Raw genomic sequence first — 19,900 nt, 5'->3', positions numbered from 1 at the left:
AGAAAAGGCACTTTAAAAATCATCCCACTTAATTCACATACTTCACAGAGGAGGAAACAGAGGCCTGTCTAGGCAAGGTGACTCACCCAAGGTCACACGCCACTGGTGGCAGGGTCTGGACTGAAGCCCAGTCTCTTAACTCCTCCACATTTATGACCTCTGATAAAATTTTCACAGTGACGCTTTTATTCTATTTATTATTTATACCCTGCCTACTTTAAAAAAGAATTGGAGCCAGCTGCCCTGTGATTTACTTTGCTTTGAATGCAGTATAAATCATTGGATCCTGCATGATTGAAGTGGATTTTTAAAAAGTGAATAATGCTCTTATCTGCTTAATAAACTATTTAATAAATAGTTTCTGTTACCTAATCGCCATGCTATTGATGCCTTGCACATAGTAGGCACTCAATAAATACAGATAAAATGAACAAATGAATAATGCTAACTTGGGACTGATGAACAAAAGTTCACAGCACAGGCAGGTGAATGTGACATGACTGAGTGGAAAGAAATATGATTTTTTATTCTTGGCTCTGGAAAAGGCAGGGCTGGGTAAAAGATACTGTGGCATGAATTATGATGATTTTGGCTTGTGATTCCCTTATGCAATTAGATGAGCTTCAAAGGTGAACACACATCCATGGGGGTCTGTATGGTGGAAAGTGTTCCAGGTCCCAAGTGTGATGTTGGGCAAGTTGCTTGGCTTCTCTGAGCCTTGGGTCCCTCACCTGTCAGAGTCTCTTGGGGCTGTTGTCACTGTTAAATGAAAGAGCGACAGGAAAGTGTTTTGTAGTCGCTAAAATCTGACATAAGTGTTACTTTTTTTTTCTGCAAGTTACTTAAGCATAGTGAAAATATTAGAAAAATGAATATTGGGAATTGAAAAGGGAAATAAATAGATGTCAGGACAAAATGGTTTTGTAACTCAACCATATGACAGAGGAAACTCAGTCAAAAATGTCAGGCACTGGGACTTAACACCTGCCTGATAGGAGAAGGGAGCTGACCAGGCCAGAGTACCCTGCTAGCAATTTCTGCCCTGCTCTGCCTCAGGTTTATCACTCTGTTATTAGGGAGGGAGTGGAGAAACCTTGGTACGCACGGAAGTGCTCTTTAGGTAAGCTACAGTGTATATTAATAGAAACCTTTTCCAATCAAAATACTCAAAGTGACTTTGCACTTCTACGCCACAACTTCTGATTTCTGGAGGTCAGATAAAGCCAGGGCCAAATGAGAACCAACAACAGTTGCATAAAACGGCTGCCAGAATATGATATCGCAAATCGCCCTATGAGAGATCTTCACTCTTACTAACTGGGACTTGCTTCATTCATTGCTGAGCTGCCCCAGGTGAGACTGAGAAGTAGCCTTAGTTTTGCCTTCCTGCTTGTAATTTCCCTCAATATACCCCAGTTTGAGACATCTAGGGCCTCTGCTGTACTGTCTGGACTAGCTCAACCCTCCACATAAAAGAAGCTCTGATGTCCTTCTCTTCTTCTCTGTTCTTTCATTTGTCGTTCCCATCCTATTTAAACATGGCCTGGATGATAAGTCATTACCTTAGGGCCATCTCCATGCTGCAAACCATAAACACTCAACCCATGTCCATACTGAAAGGAGGTAATGGACCACCACCTTGTGAAGCAGGATGTTCAGAGAATTGATGTGGGAAAAATCAGAGTTTGGTTTTAGACATATTGGTATATGTAGGATATCCATGTGGATCTGTTCCTTAGATATAGATTGATCGTCAGGAAAGAGGCTAGGATAAGTGATGTAAATTTTGCGATGATTTAGTAGAAGAGCGATTAGACTGTGTGGCCCCGGCAGGTAGAAGAGAGTGTTAACTTAAAGGAACAACACATAGCATAACAGTTATGAGTTTCAGTTTTATTCAGGGTTTTACTGAGGCCTAAAGCCTGGGAGGCAGCAACTCAGTTATCTCTGAGGAAACTTCTCTGAAGAGGTAAGGGAGAGGCCTGTATATATCTGGCACATATTCCCTAGCCAGATTTGTGTCTAGGGAATATGTGCAGTCAAGCATACATCTTGGTAAAAGATTACTGCTGATCACAAAGAACAGATACTCAGTTTAATGATTTTAGTACTTTTCTATGTATGGGAAGGTACAATAATCTGGGGCCTATTTATCCAAAGCACAGAGGGCCTCATCCTGTTTCTCATCCTGTTTTCCTCTCAAGTTGCACTTTTGGTGGGCAACTGCAATGGGCTCTGACTTAACCCTTGTAGAATTGGGTAGTGAGCAGCGCTTGCTTTTTGTTCTTCTTTGTTCACAAAAGTACTATGGCAATCCATGAGATCTTTGGCAGGACAAGTAACATTCCTGCTTCCCTATTGGTCCCACAGTTTGATTGATAAAATGTGTTTAATTTTTAAAAATTGCTTTTTATTCAAAGACCTGAAAGGACATATGTTATGAGTTTTAAAATATCTCAACATTTTCTTCTAAAGTGGCTGGAAGGAAATATCCTTGCTGGCTAACCACTTCTGCTTTTGCATATTCATTCACTTTTCCATTCAACCAAAAAATATTTACTGTGTGTTCACTATTTGCCAGACACTGTTCTAGGAAGTAGAGATAAAACAACAAACCAGATAAAGTCACTGACTTCATGGAACTTACAGTAATCAGAGGAAACCATCAACGGACAGTACAATAAAAGAGTAAATATATTTCAAAAGGTGATAAGTGCCCTGGAGAACAATAAAGTGGTATAAGAGAAATAGGTGGTCTGGGAGTGGAGGTACTAATTTACATAGGTGGTCAGGAACGAACTCTCCTAAGGTGATATTTATTAAGGTCCTGAATGAAATTAGAGTTATAACTTTATAGTCTCCTATTTTCCATTAGCCAGCCCGCTGAGGGCATCTTTATCAGGGCTTATGCCACATGAGATCTGAGATACAAAGTCTAAGAACTGGACTTCATCCCTTGATTGGTACCTAAACTATCCTGTTGCTCAGCATTGCTCATTTTCTCCCCACTGGAGAAAGGTGGAGACTCCATTACTTTGGAGGCAACTGGAGTCAGGATGAACCTGCTGCTTCATTTTTAGGAAGAGAATAACATTTAGTAATGCTTTATTGTTCTGCTACAGTTATGGAATAAGCGATTCCATAGAAGGAATATCTGTCATTGCAAAAGATTTTTCCAAATAGTTTATACCTTTAGTTGCTGGATTTAACTTAATAAAACATTTGGAATAAAATCTTCAAGACCATATTGCACATACATCAGACTGCAAAAACTGTTTGTTGGGCAATTTAATTTGTTTACACTGGTACTTCTTTACCAAAGCATTTGAGTTAGCTTATATCATATAATAAAATATCAAAATATAAATGAGAAATGTAAAATTCAGGACAAAAATAATGTAAATCTAGAGTAGAAAGTCATGATCCAAGAAAAGATACTAGAATGAAAAGGTCTCTAAGGCTCTAAGGCTGAACATTTGGTTCTAAACTTCCTGGTGGTCAAAGTGACAGGGAAAAAAGGTCAGGCCCATCATTTTTATTTGCCAGAAAGGGAAAAACAATATACCACATCTCTAAGGAAAGTAAAACCTTTCCTAGTGTTTACAAGATGTTTCTCATGGGGATAAGGTGAATATAATTTAAGTCCTATATATTAAGTTTACTACTTTGAATGGCAGCTGCTTATTAATATTTTGAGTGAATATTAAAATGTTGTCTACTATTTTTCCTGAAATGAAAGGGACTCAGAGTGATGTATTTTTGAATTCTTATTTGTTACTTTCCTTGCCTTTTTTGTCTTTTCTCTCACTTTCAACCTCTTGGCCATGGCTTTGCCCTGCTGTCAGTGCCCATGCTTCTAGAAGAACATTCTCCTACTTGACTAATTTTTGGCTTCTGATATACCACGCATGGACAGCTCGATAATCATGCTTGCAGAGTTGTATTTAGAGTAATAAATAACAATGATGATAAAACAATATCATTTACAAACACAATATATAGTGTTCTAAACACTTGAGCATATAGATCAGTGATCTAAACACTTGGCATATATGATCTCATTGAATCCTGTTTACAACCTGTGAGGGAAGAAAATGACCATTTCCATTTTACAGACAGAACATTAAGGCTCAGAAGGGTCACCCAACTTGCCTGCTGTCTCACATGTGTAGGTGGGCTGAGAACCCAGGCAGCAGACTACAGGGATAGGCTGTTAGAAGCTCTCACAGTGGGATGCCTTGATGTCACCTGGTTTTGTTCTTCAAAGCTCTTCCCTCATCCCACACCTGCTTCTTGTGTTCTGAATGGTTGCAATCCCCAACACACAGGCTCCTGATAAGTGACGTGTGTGACTTAACTGTTTGGTGCTTATGGGATAAAGGATTTCCTCTGGCAAGAGAAGATGCTCTCTGAGAGGTACTGAACTTCCAAAGCCTGGCCCTACCTCTCTGAATCACAATATCTGAATTCTAATCTCCAATCTTCTTTTTATTCACTTCTTCAATGTAAGTATATCTATCTCTAGATCATGGTTCCTTCAGCTATAAAAATTTAAGATTGTAGAGTCTTGTGCAAGTTGAAATGAGAAAGAAATATGAAAACATTTGAAGCACCTAAAGTCCCCTCTTTTTCCATTCTGAATAAGGAATTACCATATGTTCTATGCAGAGGCTTCTATAAATGGAACCTCATAGAGTTCCAATTGACTAAATAAAGCTATTTATTTTTAAATGTTATTCTTGCCATTTCATATACTTTCTGTTACATAAAACATCTTTTGTGTATTAATATTTCTCAACCATGATTCTAGTATCCCTTCTATATTGCACTCTGTCTGCCCATGCAGAATTGACCAGCAGTTCAAGTGCATAAAAGAATCCTCCACCTAAATTTAGAAACTGGTAAATAAAACAAAGATAGGAGCCTCAAAGTCTGCAGTAGTACAGCTGATAATCTTTTAGGCTTTTAAACAAACATAAATACTCTAAAACTTGCTCTCAGCAAGTAACTTCATAATTAGGTTAATGTAATAGCACTTTGCCCTTTTGTATCACATTTCAGCTGAAGACCTAGAAGGGATTTTAACAAATGCAAGTGCTTTTTACCTTGGTTCCTGTAGAAAAGGAGGCTTGGATGATTATGCTCATGTGATGGCCAGTCACATCAAGACCATTAGGGCTGGTGAGCAGGCCATGAATTACCACCACAGTCCAATCTCGCCTAGACTTAGCACAACAAATCTTGCACTTTCTGGTTCAGTCCCGGTTTTTGTTTTTAACCTAGTGTTACATATTACCTAAAAGTAACCCATGGAATGTGCCAGTATATGGAGGTTAATCTTCATACCTCTGAAAGGCTTCTCATCCATACGGCTGGAATTTTGTCTTGACCTTAACAAATGCCTGCTTTGAGGATTCAGGCATATCCATGAATATAGGATGAGCTAGTCAAAGAAATAATTCAAGTATTCAATCAGTAAAGTGATAGAGAGGAAAGGGGCTGTATGGTGAAGAAGGAAGAGGGAAATGAGGATGGGCAGGACTGCAAGGGGTCTGTCTTATATTGATCTACTGTCTGGCCTTAGGTCTCTGAGCCTTGTGACAAACAAACTATGGGAATTCAAGAAGCTGTTTTCAAGGCACGATGGTCAGAGGTAGGGGCATCAAGACATATGGACACTAATACGTATAAAATAGATAACTAATGAGAACCTGCTGTATAGCACAGGGAACTCTACCTCACTTGGCGGTACAGTAGAAACTAACACAATGTTGTAAAACAAGTATACCCCAATAAAATAAGAATGTTCTTTGATATTGGTGATAATGTGGGACTCAGAGTGGAAAGAAGGTCAGTCTCATCACTGCTACACAACATACACCTGGCACCTCAAATGTTGTTACCTCTGAAAGCATAGGAGCACCTTGGCACAGGTGGCAGTGACAGCAATGAGACCCACTCAAGGGACTTTCCACCATGGACATTGGTGATGGATCAGGGCAGAAAGAGATGCTGGTAGATGTTCTAATTCTTAAACACCTGTGAGGCACCTCTGAGATCTTTTAGACATAGTAGGGTGAGACTTTACAGGTGGCTGAAGTATCACATGAGCAACTTCTAGAAGCAAGAGCTAGAGAAACTTGGGTTCCTACTATTATCTTGATCATATTATCTGAATTCATGAGTTGGTGAGGTCTAGGGAAACTCAGGCTGCGTATAGTAAAATTAATAAATCAGAAAAAAAATCTGGTTATGCTTGACTCAGGCTTTTGGTTATAAATATAGCAAAGCAAGCCTGCTATTAAAAGAGAACTGACTGGATGTGTCAGATTTACTAGAACAGAGGAGAACCAGATTTCTCTTTCTGTACTGGTGGCAATCTGCCCAATTCCTTGCAAGAAGCAGCTCAACAGGGGCTGGGTACAGCAAAGAAGTAGATGGCAAATCCCACTCTTGCTTGTTCTACACGCAGTTACTAAATGAAGACCAGTTCTCAAGGTTCTGGACTGGCATTAGTGAGTTGGGACATTTACTCTCTAGGAAGTAGATTATAACACACCAGAGGGTTTTATAAAAGCCTGGTCAAGTGTAATCATAGCTCCTTGTGCCTCTAGGTGACTTGCTTGTCAGATTTTCCACTGACACCCAGGCAAAGGAGAGTGAATTTGAGCCCCAGGGATCTAACCAAAGCTTCCCAGGGAAAGTCTTTCAAGTTTCTACTTTTATCTTAAAAATGCTTGTAAAATTTTTGTTCCACTCCATGGTATGTTTGTTTTACTTTTGAGTAAAATAGATGTTCCAGAAAAATGTTTATTCAGTGACTTAGCAGAGCACTCAGCACATCCTCATGTGCTTCTGGTAATATGTTTTATATCTCTCTATATATATATATACATAGATATACATAATTTATTTATATTTATTTTATATACCTATGTAAAGTATATGTACACATATGTTAAAAAATATGTATGTGTCTATTTTTTTTAGTACAGACGTTTCAACAATAGCTTATTTTTTGGTTATGGAGGGAGGTGCTGTAGGAAGCTCAAGGTGGGGCTGTTGCTGAGAGCATAAGTGCTTCATTGGTGAGGAGGGGAAGATGCTTCTAGGGATCCTGGTGAAGGGCCCTGGGGATGAAGAAGGTTGATGGGAACAGTCCTAGCTTCCCCTGACAGTAGGATGTGTTGGCCATGGGGTCTGGCCAGGCTACGGTCCACATGGGAAGATGTGAGTCAGTCACAAGTTTCTGGAAGACCAGCTACCTGGTAAACAGCTCTTCTTATGATTGACCTTCCAGTGTGGATAGAAGTGTGCACCCAGGAAGCAGGAGCAAACAAAAGAAAACAAGCAAGATACAGAGCAGCCAAAACTCTCTCACTTGACTAAAAAGGGAGACTCTCAGTTATTCTTTGCCTGACAAAAGAGCTAGACTCTGACAACCTGAATTAGATCTTAACGTCTCTGTTTTTATTTTTGTTTTTGTTTGGTGATGGGGGAGGTGCTGTAGGAAGGTCTTGGGGGCCTTGGTGAGACAGTATATCAAAGATTATATTCCATATTAATATTTAAAGTATTTTATTCATTGCTCCAAGAACACTGAAATGTCAATAAAAGGAGAATCTACACCCATGTAATGCCTGTGTTCATTTTTCTGTTTCTTTTTCACATGTATATGATAGTTACTCTTTTTACTAGGAGCATAGTAACCATCTGGGATTCAGCTTTTCTCAGCTAGTTGTACATCATCCATGTTTATCTCTTTATTGCTAATCCGAGTTTTTAAATGCAAAAGGTGGGACCATGTCTCCTGAGATTAGGCCACCTAGGAATAAATGCAGAGTGATGGAGGGTATGGTGAGGGGACTCTGGAAAAGGAGGACGTGCAGGTGAAAAGAGCAGAGGGGTGGGGAGCGTAGGAGGAAGACTGGGTCCGTATGTTGCTCTCCAGATGCTCCCTATCTTTCATATTTTAATTTAAAATGAATAGTGATACTGATGCATTTCATGTGGCAATGTACAGTTTACTGGGTGCTTGCACATCTGTTTGCTCTTCATGGGTCCTTGGGGACACTAAAGGCAGCCATTTCTTTGCAGATAAATTAAAAGAGGATTGTATTATCTGACATCAATTAATGATTTATCCCATTAATGAGATTTTTTAAAATAAATTTCTGAATCCATTTATAAGATTTATCTGCTTTAGTGACTTAGGGTTAATATAGTCAAGAATGTTAATAAAACTGAATTTGTTGATCTTTATTCTCATGTGATGTGAGCTGTGAACTTCTGAATTGACTATCAATTCCTAGGTTTCCTTTTCTTTATAAATCTTTCAGTGGATTCCTACCTGAATATCAATGTAAAAGAGGAAAGAGTGCTATTCCTACACATTTAAAAGTACAACCATGTGTGGGTCCTCTGACTCATAAAATCAGCCCTGTTCCCATTCTCATTCAACCTGGACTGGGTTGGAAGGGAGAAATTTACCTTGTTTTTCTCTCTGCCATTTAGTTTACAAAGTGAGAAAAAAATACCCTCAGAGCTAGATTCCAAAGCTGAAAAAGTGAAGTAGAGGAATCTTAAGTTATTATCATACCCTGTCACACCAAACACACATACATGCACACACAACACATCATCCTTTGGCATAGGTGGACCAGGCAAATTTGGGTAACAGTCTCTGTTCTACCAATCGCTACTATTAACATATAGTGATAGGTAGGAGTCTTCTGGTCCTATTTTCTTATTTTTACAATTGGGAATAAATCATTAGGTTGTTGTATTCATGATGTCAAACGATGTGCCTACCACAGTCTCAACTCTGGCTGTGCAACCCCACATATTTGCAGAACTTTAAAATAGCAAAAACAGCTGTCTGACCCTTCCCAGATTGAGTTACATAATTGCGGGTGGGCTGAGGTCTCAATATTTTGACAAAGCTCTCCAGAAAGTTCTGATGCTCAGCCAGGGTTGAGAGTCACTGATCTGTAGGACAATGCCTCAGCATTGGATTTCACCCTTTTTCCACCCTCCCTGCAGACCTTCCCCAAGTTGTGACACCAAAATTGTCTACCGATATTGCTAAATGTTCCCTGGGAGACAAAATTTCCCTTAGTTGAGAACCAATGGTCTAAAACATTGGCACTCAAATTTGGGTGCTTTGGGCTGAATTTTGTCCCACCAAAATTCCTATGTTGAAGCTCTAACCCCCCAGTGTGATTGTATTTGGAGACAGTTCTTTTAAGAGGTAATTAAGGTGTATAAGGTCACAAGGGTGGGATCCTAATCCAATAGGATTGGTGGCCCTTTAAGAAGAAGAAAGAGAGTTCATTCTCTTTCTCTCTCTCTCTCTATGTGCAAGCATTGAGGAAAGGCCATGTGAGGACACAGCCAGAGGTGGCCATCTGCAAGCCAGGAAGAGAGTTCTCACCAGAAACAAAACCCTGTCAGCACCTTGGTCTTAGACTTCTTGGTTTCCAAACTGGGGGAAAAACTTTCAGTTGTTTAAGCCCCCTAGTCTGTGGTATTTTGTTATGACAGCTCGAGCAGACTAATACACAGGGTGAGTATCAGAATCACCAGAGGAGCTAATAAGATCACAGAGGTCTAGGATCACTGAAATAGCATAGGGTCTGGGCTTTTGTATTTTTACCCAGTTCTCAGGTGACTCTGATACTAACCAAAGCTAGAAGGCCATTGGCCCATAACAGCTCATGGAAGAATGGGATCAATCCAAAAGAGAGATAGAGAGAGGTGGCATGAGGAGAAGGAGAGCCAAGCAACTCTGCAAGTGTCTGGAGAGGCTGTGTTGAAGGTGCTGAAGAAGAGACCCGCAGAGCAACTATCACAGTGAATGGAACTTTAGGGAGATGGGTTAAGAGCCTGAGCATTTTGTTCTGTCGGCAACAAGTATGCGTGCCTCTTTAAGAGACTTCACTAGGGTTTAAATTCCTTTTTGTTGTTTTGGGGTAATGTTGGGTTTATGTTTCTTTTTAATAAGACAACAGACTGAGAGGGACCTTCAAGATGTTGGAGGAGTAAGACATGGAGATCAACTTCCTCCCCACAAATATAACAAAAATGCATTTACATTTGGAACAACTCCTACAGAACACCTACTGAACGCTGGCAGAAGACCTCAGACTTCCCAAAAGGCAAGAAAATCCCCACGTACCTGGGTAGGGCAAAAGAAAAAAGAAAAAACAGAGACAAAAGAATAGGGATGGGACTTGCACCTCTGGGAGGGAGCTGTGAAGGAGGAACAGTTTCCACACACTAGGAAACCCCTTCGCAGGTGGAGACTGCGGGTGGCGGAGGGGAGAAGCTTTGGAGACACTGAGGAGAGTGCAGCAACAGGGGTGCAGGGGGCAAAGCAGAGAGATTCCTGCACAGAAGATGGGTGCTGACCAGCACTCACCAGCCTGAGAGACTTGTCTGCTCACCTGCCAGGGCGGGTGGGGGCTGGGAGCTGAGGCTCGGGCTTTGGAGGTCAGATCCAAGGGAGAGGACTGGGGTTGGCTGCGTGAACACAACCTGAAGGGGGCTAGTGTGCCACAGCTAGCTGGGAGGGAGTCCGGGACAACGTCTGGACCTGCCTAAGAGGCAAGAGACTGTTGTTTCAGGGTGCGCGAGGAGAGGGGATTCAGAGCACCGCCTAAACAAGCTCCAGAGACAGGCGCGAGCTGTGGCTATCAGCTTGGACACCAGAGACGGGCATGAAATGCTAAGGCTGCTGCTGCAGCCACCAAGAAGCCTGTGTGCAAACACAGGTCACTATCCACACCTCCCCTCCCAGGAGCCTGTGCAACCCCCCACTGCCAAGGTCCCGTGATCAAGGGACAGCTTCCCCTGGAGAACACACAGCGTGCCTTAGGCTCTTGCAATGTCATGCAGGCCTCTAGTGCTGCAGGCTCGTCCCACATTCCAGTTATAACTACCATACCCCTCCCTCCTCCCAGCCTGAGGGAGCCAGAGCACCCAAATCAGTGCTGCTTTAGCCCCACCCTGTCTGGGTGGGAACAGAAGCCTGAGGGCAACCTACACACAGAGGTGGAGCCGGATCCAAAGCTGAATGCCAGGAGCTGTGTGAACAAAGAAGGGAAAGGGAAATTTCTCCGTGCAGCCTCAGGAATAGTGGATTAAATCCCCAAAATCAACTTGAGGTACCCTGCATCTGTGGAATACCTGAATAGACAATGAATCATCCCAAAATTGAGGCAGTGGACTTTGGGAGCAACTGTAGACTTGGGGTTTGCTGTCTGGGACTGACTTGTTTTTTATTTTTATGTTTATATTAGTATAGTTTTTAGCACTTGTTGTCATTGGTGTCATTTGTTTATCGGTTTGGTTGCTCTCTTCTTTTTTTATTACTTTAAAATTTTTTTATCTTAATAATTTAAAAATTTTTTTCATTTTAATTATTTTATTTTTTTAAATTTTTCTTTCTTTTTTTTCTCCCTTTTATTCTGAGCCGTGTGGTTGACAGGGTCTTGGTGCTCTGGCCTGGTGTCAGGCCTGAGCCTCTGAGGTGGGATGAGCTGAGTTCAGGACATTGGAACACCAGAGACCTCCTGGCACCACATAATATCAACTGATGAGAGCTCTCCCAGAGATCTCCGTCTCAATGCTAAAACCCAGCTCCACCCAATGGCCAGCAAGCTCCAGTGCTGGACGTCCCATGCCAAACAACAAGCAATACAGGAGCACAAGCCCCCATTAGCAGAGAGGCTGCCTAAAATCATAAAAAGTTCACAGACACCCCAAAACACACCACCGGACGCAGCCCTGCCCACCAGAAAGACAAGATCAAGACCCACCCCCCAGAACATAGGCACCAGTCCCCCCCACTGGGAAGCCTACACAAGCCACTGAACCAATTTCACCAACTGGGAGCAGACACCAAAAACAACGGGAGCTACGAACCTGCTGCATGTGAAAAGGAGACCCCAAACACAGTGAGTCAAGCAAAATGAGAAGACAGAGAAACACACAGCAGATGAAGGAACAAGGTAAAAACCCACCTGGCCAAACAAATGAAGAGGAAATAAGCAGTCTACCTAAAAAAGAATTCAGAGTGATGATAGTAAAGATGATCCAAAATCTTGGAAATAGAATGGAGAAAATACAAGACACATTTAACAAGGACCTAGAAGAACTAAAGAGCAAACAAACAATGATGAACAACACAATAAATGAAATTAAAAATTCTCTAGAAGGAATCAATAGCAGAATAACTGAGGCAGAAGAACGGATAAGTGGGCTGGAAGATAAAATAGTGGAAATAACTACTGCAGAGCAGAATAAAGAAAAAAGAATGAAAAGAATTGAGCACAGCCACAGAAATTTCTGGAACAACATTAAATGCACCAACATTCGAATTATAGGGGTCCCAGAAGAAGAAGAGAAAAAGAAAGTTTCTGAGAAAATATTTGAAGAGACTATAGAGGAAAACTTCCCAAATATAGGAAATGAAATAGTCAGTAAGGTCCAGGAAGCACAGAGAGTCCCATACAGGATAAATCCAAGGAGAAACACACCAACACACGTATTAATCAAACTGTCAAAAATTAAATACAAAGAAAAAAAATTAAAAGCAGCAAGGGAAAAGCAACCAATAACATACCAGGGAATCCCCATAAGGTTAACAGCTGATCTTTCAGCAGAAACTCTGCAAGCCAGAAGGGAGTGGCAGGACATATTTAAAGTGATGAAAAGGAAAAAACTACAACCAAGATTTCTCTACCCAGCAAAGATCTCATTCAGATTCAATGGAGAAATTAAAACCTTTACAGAAAAGCAAAAGTTAAGAGAATTTAGCACCACCATACCAGCTTTAGAACAAATGCTAAAGGAACTTCTCTAGGCAAGAAACACAAGAGAAGGAAAACACCTACAATAACAAACCCAAAACAATTAAGAAAATGGTAATAGGAACATACATATCGATAATTACTTTAAATGTAAATGGATTAAATGCTCCAACCAAAAGACACATACTGGCTGAATGGATGCAAAAACAAGACCTGTATATATGCTGTCTATAAGAGACCCACTTCAGACCTGTGGACACATACAGACAGAAAGTGAGGGGTGGAAAAAGATATTCCATGCAAATGGAAATCAAAAGAAAGCTGGAGTAGCAATTCTCATACCAGACAAAATAGACTTTAAAATAAAGACTATTACAAGAGACAAAGAAGGACACTACATAATGTTTAAGGGATCAATCCAAGAAGAAGATATAACAATTGTAAATATTTATGCACCCAACATAGGAGCACCTCAATACATAAGGCAAATGCTAACAGCTATAAAAGGGGAAATCGACAGTAACACAATCATAGTAGGGGACTTTAACACTCCACTTTCACTAATGGACAGATCATCCAAAATGAAAATAAATAAGGAAACACAAGCTTTAAATGACACATTAAACAAGATGGACTTAACTGATATTTATAGGACATTGCCTGCAAAAACGACACAATATACTCTCTTCTCAAGTGCTCATGGAACATTCTCCAGGATAGATCATACCTTGGGTCAAAGATGAAGCCTTGGTAAATTTAAGAAAATTGAAATCATATCAAGCAGCTTTTCTGACCATGTCACTATGAGACTAGATATCAGTCACAGGAAAAAAACTGTAAAAACTACAAACCCATGGATGCTAAACATTATGCTACTAAATAACCAAGAGATCACTGAAGAAATCAAAGAGGAAATCAAAAAATACCTAGAAACAAAGGACAATGAAAACACGACGACCCAAAACCTATGGGACGCAGCAAAAGCAGTTCTAAGAGGGACATTTATAGCAATACAATCCTACCTCAAGAAACAAGAAACATCTCAAATAAACAGCCTAACCTTACACCTAAAGCAATTAGAGAAAGGAGAACAAAAAAACCCCAAAGTTAGCGGAAGGAAAGTAATCATAACGAACAGGTCAGAAATAAATGAAAAAGAAATGAAGGAAACAATAGCAAAGATCAATAAAACTAAAAATTGGTTCTTTGAGAAGATAAACAAAATTGATAAACCACTAGCGAGACTCATCAAGAAAAAAAGAGAGAAGACTCAAATCAACAGAATTAGAAATGAAAAAGGAGACGTAACCACTGGCCTGGCAGAAATACAAAGGATCATGAGGGATTACTACAAGCAACTAGATGCCAATAATATGGACAACCTGGAAGAAATGGACAAATTCTTAGAAAAGCACAACCTTCTGAGACTGAACCAGGAAGAAATAGAAAATATAAACAGAGCAATCACAAGCACTGAAAGTGAAACTGTGATTAAAAATCTTCCAACAACCAGAAGTCCAGGACCAGATGGCTTCACAGGTGAATTCTAGCAAACATTTGGAGAAGAGCTAACACCTATGCTTCTCAAACTCTTCCAAAATAAAGCAGAGGGAGGAACACTCCCAAACTCATTCTACGAGGCCACCATCACCCTGATACCAAAACCAGACAAAGATGTCACAAAGAAAGAAAACTACAGGCCAATATCAGTGATGAACATAGATACAAAAATCCTCAACAAAATACTAGCAAACAGAATCCGACAGCACATTAAAAGGATCATACACCATGATCAAGTGGGGATTAACCCAGGAATGCAAGAATTCTTCAATATACGCAAATCAATCAATGTGATACACCATCTTAACAAACTGAAGGATAAAAACCATATGATCATCTCAGTAGATGCAGAAAAAGCTTTTGACAAAATTCAACACCCATTTATGACAAAAACTCTCCAGAAAGTAGGCCTAGAGGGAACTTACCTCAACATAATAAAGGCCATATATGACAAACCCACAGCCAACATCATTATCAATGGTGAAAAGCTGAAACCATTTCTTCTAAAATCAGGAAAAAGACAAAGATGCCCACTCTCACGACTATTAACATAGTTCTGCAAGTTTTAGCCACAGCAATCAGAGAAGAAAAAGAAATAAATATTCCAAATCAGAAAAGAAGCAGTAAAGCTGTCACTGTTTGCAGATGGCCTGATTCTATACATAGAGAATCCTAAAGATGCTTCCAGAAAACTACTAGAGCTAATCAATGAATTTGCTAGAGTAGCAAGATACAAAATTAATGCACTGAAATCTCTTGCATTCCTATACACTAATGATGAAAAATCTGAAAGAAAAATTAAGGAAACACTCCCATTTACCATTGCAACAAAAAGAATAATATACCTAAGAATAAACCTATCTAAGGAGACAAAAGACCTGTATGCAGAAAAGTATAAGACACTGATGAAAGAAATTAAAGATGATACAAACAGATGGAGAGAAATACCATGTTCTTGGATTGGAAGAATCAACTTTGTGAAAATGACTATAGTACCCAAAGCAATCTACAGATTCAATGCAATCCCTATCAAACTACCAATGACATTTTTCACAGAACTAGAACAAAAAATTTCACAGTTTGTGTGTAAACACAAAAAACCCCGAATAGCCAAAGCAATCTTGAGAAAGAGAAACAGAGCTGGAGGAATCAGGCTCTCTGACTTCAGACTATAGTACAAAGCTACAGTAATCAAGACAGTATGGTACTGGCACAAAAACAGAAATATAGATCAATGGAACAGGATAGAAAGCCCAGAGATAAACCCATGTACATATGGTCACCTTATCTTTGATAAAGGAGGCAAGAATATACAATGGAGAAAAGACAGCCTCTTCAATAAGTGGTGCTGGGAAAACTGGACAGCTACATTTAAAAGAATGAAATTAGAACACTTCCTAACACCATACACAAAAATAAACTCAAAATGGAGTAAAGACCTAAATGTAAGGCCAGACACTATAAAAGTCTTAGAGGAAAACATAGGCAGAAGACTCTGACATAAATCACAGCAAGATCCTTTTTGGCCCACCTCCTAGAGAAATGGCAATAAAAACAAAAATAAACAAATGGGACCTAATGAAACTTAAAAGCTTTTGCACAACAAAGGAAACCATAATCAAGATGAAAAGACAACCCTCACAATGGGAGAAAATATTTGCAAATGAAGCAACTGACAAAGGATTAATTTCCAAAATATACAAGCAGCTCATGCATCTCAATATCAATAAAACAAACAACCCAATCAAAAAATGGACAGAAGATCTAAACAGACATTTCTCCAGAGAAGATATACAGTTTTACAACAAACACATGAAAGGATGCTCAACAACACTAATCATTAGAGAAATGCAAATCAAAACTACAATGAGGTATCACCTCACTCCAGTCAGAATGGCCATCATCAAAAAATCTACAAACAATAAATGCTGGAGAGGGTGTGGAGAAAAGGGAACCCTCTTGCACTGTTGGTGGGAATGTAAATTGATACAGCCACTCTGGAGAACAGTATGGAGGTTCCTTAATAAACTAAAAATAGAACTACCATATGACCCAGCAATCCCACTACTGGGCATATACCCTGAGAAAACCATAATTCAAAAAGAGTCATGTACCACAATGTTCATTGCAGCTCTATTTACAATAGCCAGGACATGGAAGCAACCTAAGTGTCTATCGACATTTGAATGAATAAAGATGTGGCACATATATATAATGGGGTATTACTCTGCCATAATAAAGAAACAGAATTGAATTATTTGTAGTGAGGTGGATGGACCTAGAGTCTGTCATACAGAGTGAAGTAAGTCAGAAAGAGAAAAACAAATAGTGTATGCTAACACATATATATGGAATCTAAAAAAAAAAAAAAATGGTTCTGATGAGTTACGGGCAGGACAGGAATAAAGACGCAGACGTAGAGAATGGACTACAGGATACGGGAGAGGGAAGGGTAAGCTGGGACGAATTGAGAGTAGTATTGACATGTATACATTACCAAATGTAAAACTGATAGCTATTGGGAAGTAGCTGCATAGCACAGGGAGATCAGCTCAGTGCTTTGTGCACCTAGAGGGGTGAGATAGGGAGGGTGGGTGGGAGATGCAAGAGGTAGACGATATAGGGATATATGTATATGTAAAGCTGATTCACTTTGTTATACAGCAGAAACTAACACAACATTGTAAAGCATTATACTCCAATAATGATGTTAAAAAAAAAACACAACAAACTGAGACTGCATAGAGGTGTGTTATGGACTGAATGTTTGTGTCTCCCCCAAATTCACATGTTGAAGTCCTAACCCTTCATGTGGCTGTATTTGGAAATGAGGGGTCTCTAAGGAAATTATTAAAGTTAAATGAGGTCATAAGAATGGAGCCCAGGTGTGATAGGATTAATGTTCTTACAAGAAGAGACAACATAGTACTTACTTTCTCTCTTCTCCTATGTGCACACATGATGAATGACCCTGTAAGGACATATATAGCCATATATAGCTATTTTGTAGCCATCTACAAACCAGGAAGAGAGCCCTCACCAGAAATAGAATTCTGGCACCTCGATCATGTACTTCTAACATCCAGAAATGTGAGAAAATAAATGTCTGTTGTTTTAGCCACTCAATATATGGTACTTTGTTATGGCAGCTCAGTCAGAGTAATACGCAGTACACAACTATTTTGGGGTTACACTAAATTATTTCAATTTGTTCTTATTTAACCTCCTTTGTTTAGGTTTTTATCTAGCTCTCCGATGTCAGTGTTCACTGTTCAGTGGTTTTTATCTTTCACTGCACGAAGTCTGGAAGATCATTTTAGATCACTTTGTTTCCATCCATACTCCAGGCTGCTTCCTCCCTCTATCTGCCCTCCTCACACCATACATGTAGAGCCTTGTCAAAGGCAGAGGTAACTATATTTTTAATTTGTCTAATAACAAATTCTTGGTTGTCCAACACTCTCTCATGCCAAACTGGGTAACATTTGTCTAAGTTCCTCTGGCTCTTTAAACAGCATGCTCTTCCAGTCTCTAGTAACTGATACACTTAAGGACTTCTCTCTTGTTCTAAATTCTTTTTGCTCTCTTGCCCTCTGTCCTTTCTTGTCAGTCATCCCTGATGTAGCCTTCATCAATCAGTTTGTAGGGTTGGCTCTGGCACCTTTAAGGGCATTTGACAAAGGTAGCATGGAAAGCAACATCATGACCACAAAAAGAGATATCATATACAGACACTCACTTTCTTTTTTGTGTGTAGTCATAGGGAATGAGGTCTTATTTCACAATTTCAACCAGAGTAATATTTCTGTGATTCTTGGTGTCAATGCCATAAGTGGGTAAAAGACTGACTTTTCCAGCAGAGAACCATGTTATCATGAAGGTGAGAGAAGATTAAAAGAAAAATCAACACTACAGTCCTGCCACTCAAGTGTTTGTCGCTAGGGCCATCAAAGATTCCTGCTGCCAGTTCTACTTAAGCATTCTCCACAGCTTGGCTTCCTTCCCTCCCTGAAGCAGACCTTTTCCTTTGCCACGGCTGCCTTTGATACAGGCTTGATTCCTGTCATTTGGCTGCCAGTGGGGGGAAGCACCTTCAGCTGTCCAGAGTTGCCAAGAGTTTGCTTCCTCAGAGAGATCCCCAGCCTTCCTGCCCTGGAAGTAAGGAGGCAAGACCTACTACTGAACACATCTTAGAAATGGCACATGTAGGGCTTTGGATCATCATGCCAGATTGGGTGTGGGGGAACTGTGACTTAAACTATCATTGTGGCTTGGATCACAGCATTCATTGAAGGAACCTGGCCCCAAGTAACAGCTAGCTGAGTGACCATGCCATGCCATGGAGCAAAAGGCAGAATGTCTTGTCTGTCCTACAGAGGCTGTATTAACTTCCAAGACAGGCCTGGGGCCTTAAAGACCGTAGAAGACCTTGTCTTCGCCTTCTCAGATGAGAGCTGCCTCTTCTATAAAAAGTCAATTCCCTTTAAGATCAGAGAGATCCCAACAACCCCGTGAAGTAAGCATCATCCCAAGTTTACTGAGAAAACAGATTTAGGCAGGTTTTTTTTTTACTTGCTCAAGTATCCAGAACTAGTAAATAGTGCGGCTAGCATTGAAAGTCAATTCTGTCAGACTCCCAAATCCATGCACTTGTCGTTAAAAAAGACGGAACAGGTATGTTCAATAAAAATCTAAAATATTAATGTGATCCCTTCCCCTTTTCTCTGGACCACATCAGCTTCGGGATGGATAATACAGCTATAACTATAACCATAGTACAAACGTTACTCTAAACCTTGACTCAGGCTCCCCCTTTAGAGTCCCCCCTTCCCCTCTTCTACAAATTATTTCTAGGCATCCTTAGGAAGGATTGCAAACACAGTCTTCTTGATTCCCTTTAGAATCCACCATTTTCTATTCTCACACTTGAGTAGTGATGAAAGGATTCCAGGCCTTTGATTGACAGATGGCCATTTTGAGGGTGTTACACAACTATCACTGACCTGGTGCATCAATACCACCAATACCTGCTGAAGATGATGTCTTCTTCTTCAGTCCAAACAGGGCTAATCCCACTTGATGTTCAGGCTGTTGGGTCTACTCAGGTCTCCAGGGAGTTTGAAGAGACATTCCATAGGGATGGTGCCTGGTATCCACCTACTGATAGTGCATGATGCAAGAAAAACTAGAAGGAGTCATGTGCTTCCAATATTTGATGTATATGCAAATTCCTCTTTTAGATTTTTTTTTTGTTCCCTTCTATCTCTAACCATCTCTTCCTAAGATTAAGTCGTGAGACCATGGATTCAGGGTCAAAGATCAAGGTTATATGGTGCCTTTGGGCATTATAAAAAGATAACCTATACTTCTGTTGGTTATAATATATTGTTCTAATAAACAGATATTGGAGGAATGAGACATTTCACTGACACATACCAGAAGATTGTTGTAAGACTTACACAAATTTATGGTTTCTATACTATTACCAGTGTCCTGTATTTAGCTTACATGCATGCAAAATAGACTGA

This window comes from Balaenoptera acutorostrata, chromosome 3 (assembly GCF_949987535.1).
Source record: "Balaenoptera acutorostrata chromosome 3, mBalAcu1.1, whole genome shotgun sequence".
NCBI classification, from domain to species: domain Eukaryota; kingdom Metazoa; phylum Chordata; class Mammalia; order Artiodactyla; family Balaenopteridae; genus Balaenoptera; species Balaenoptera acutorostrata.
The sequence above is the reverse complement of the archived record's forward strand: the minus strand, read 5'-3'. Positions refer to the sequence as shown.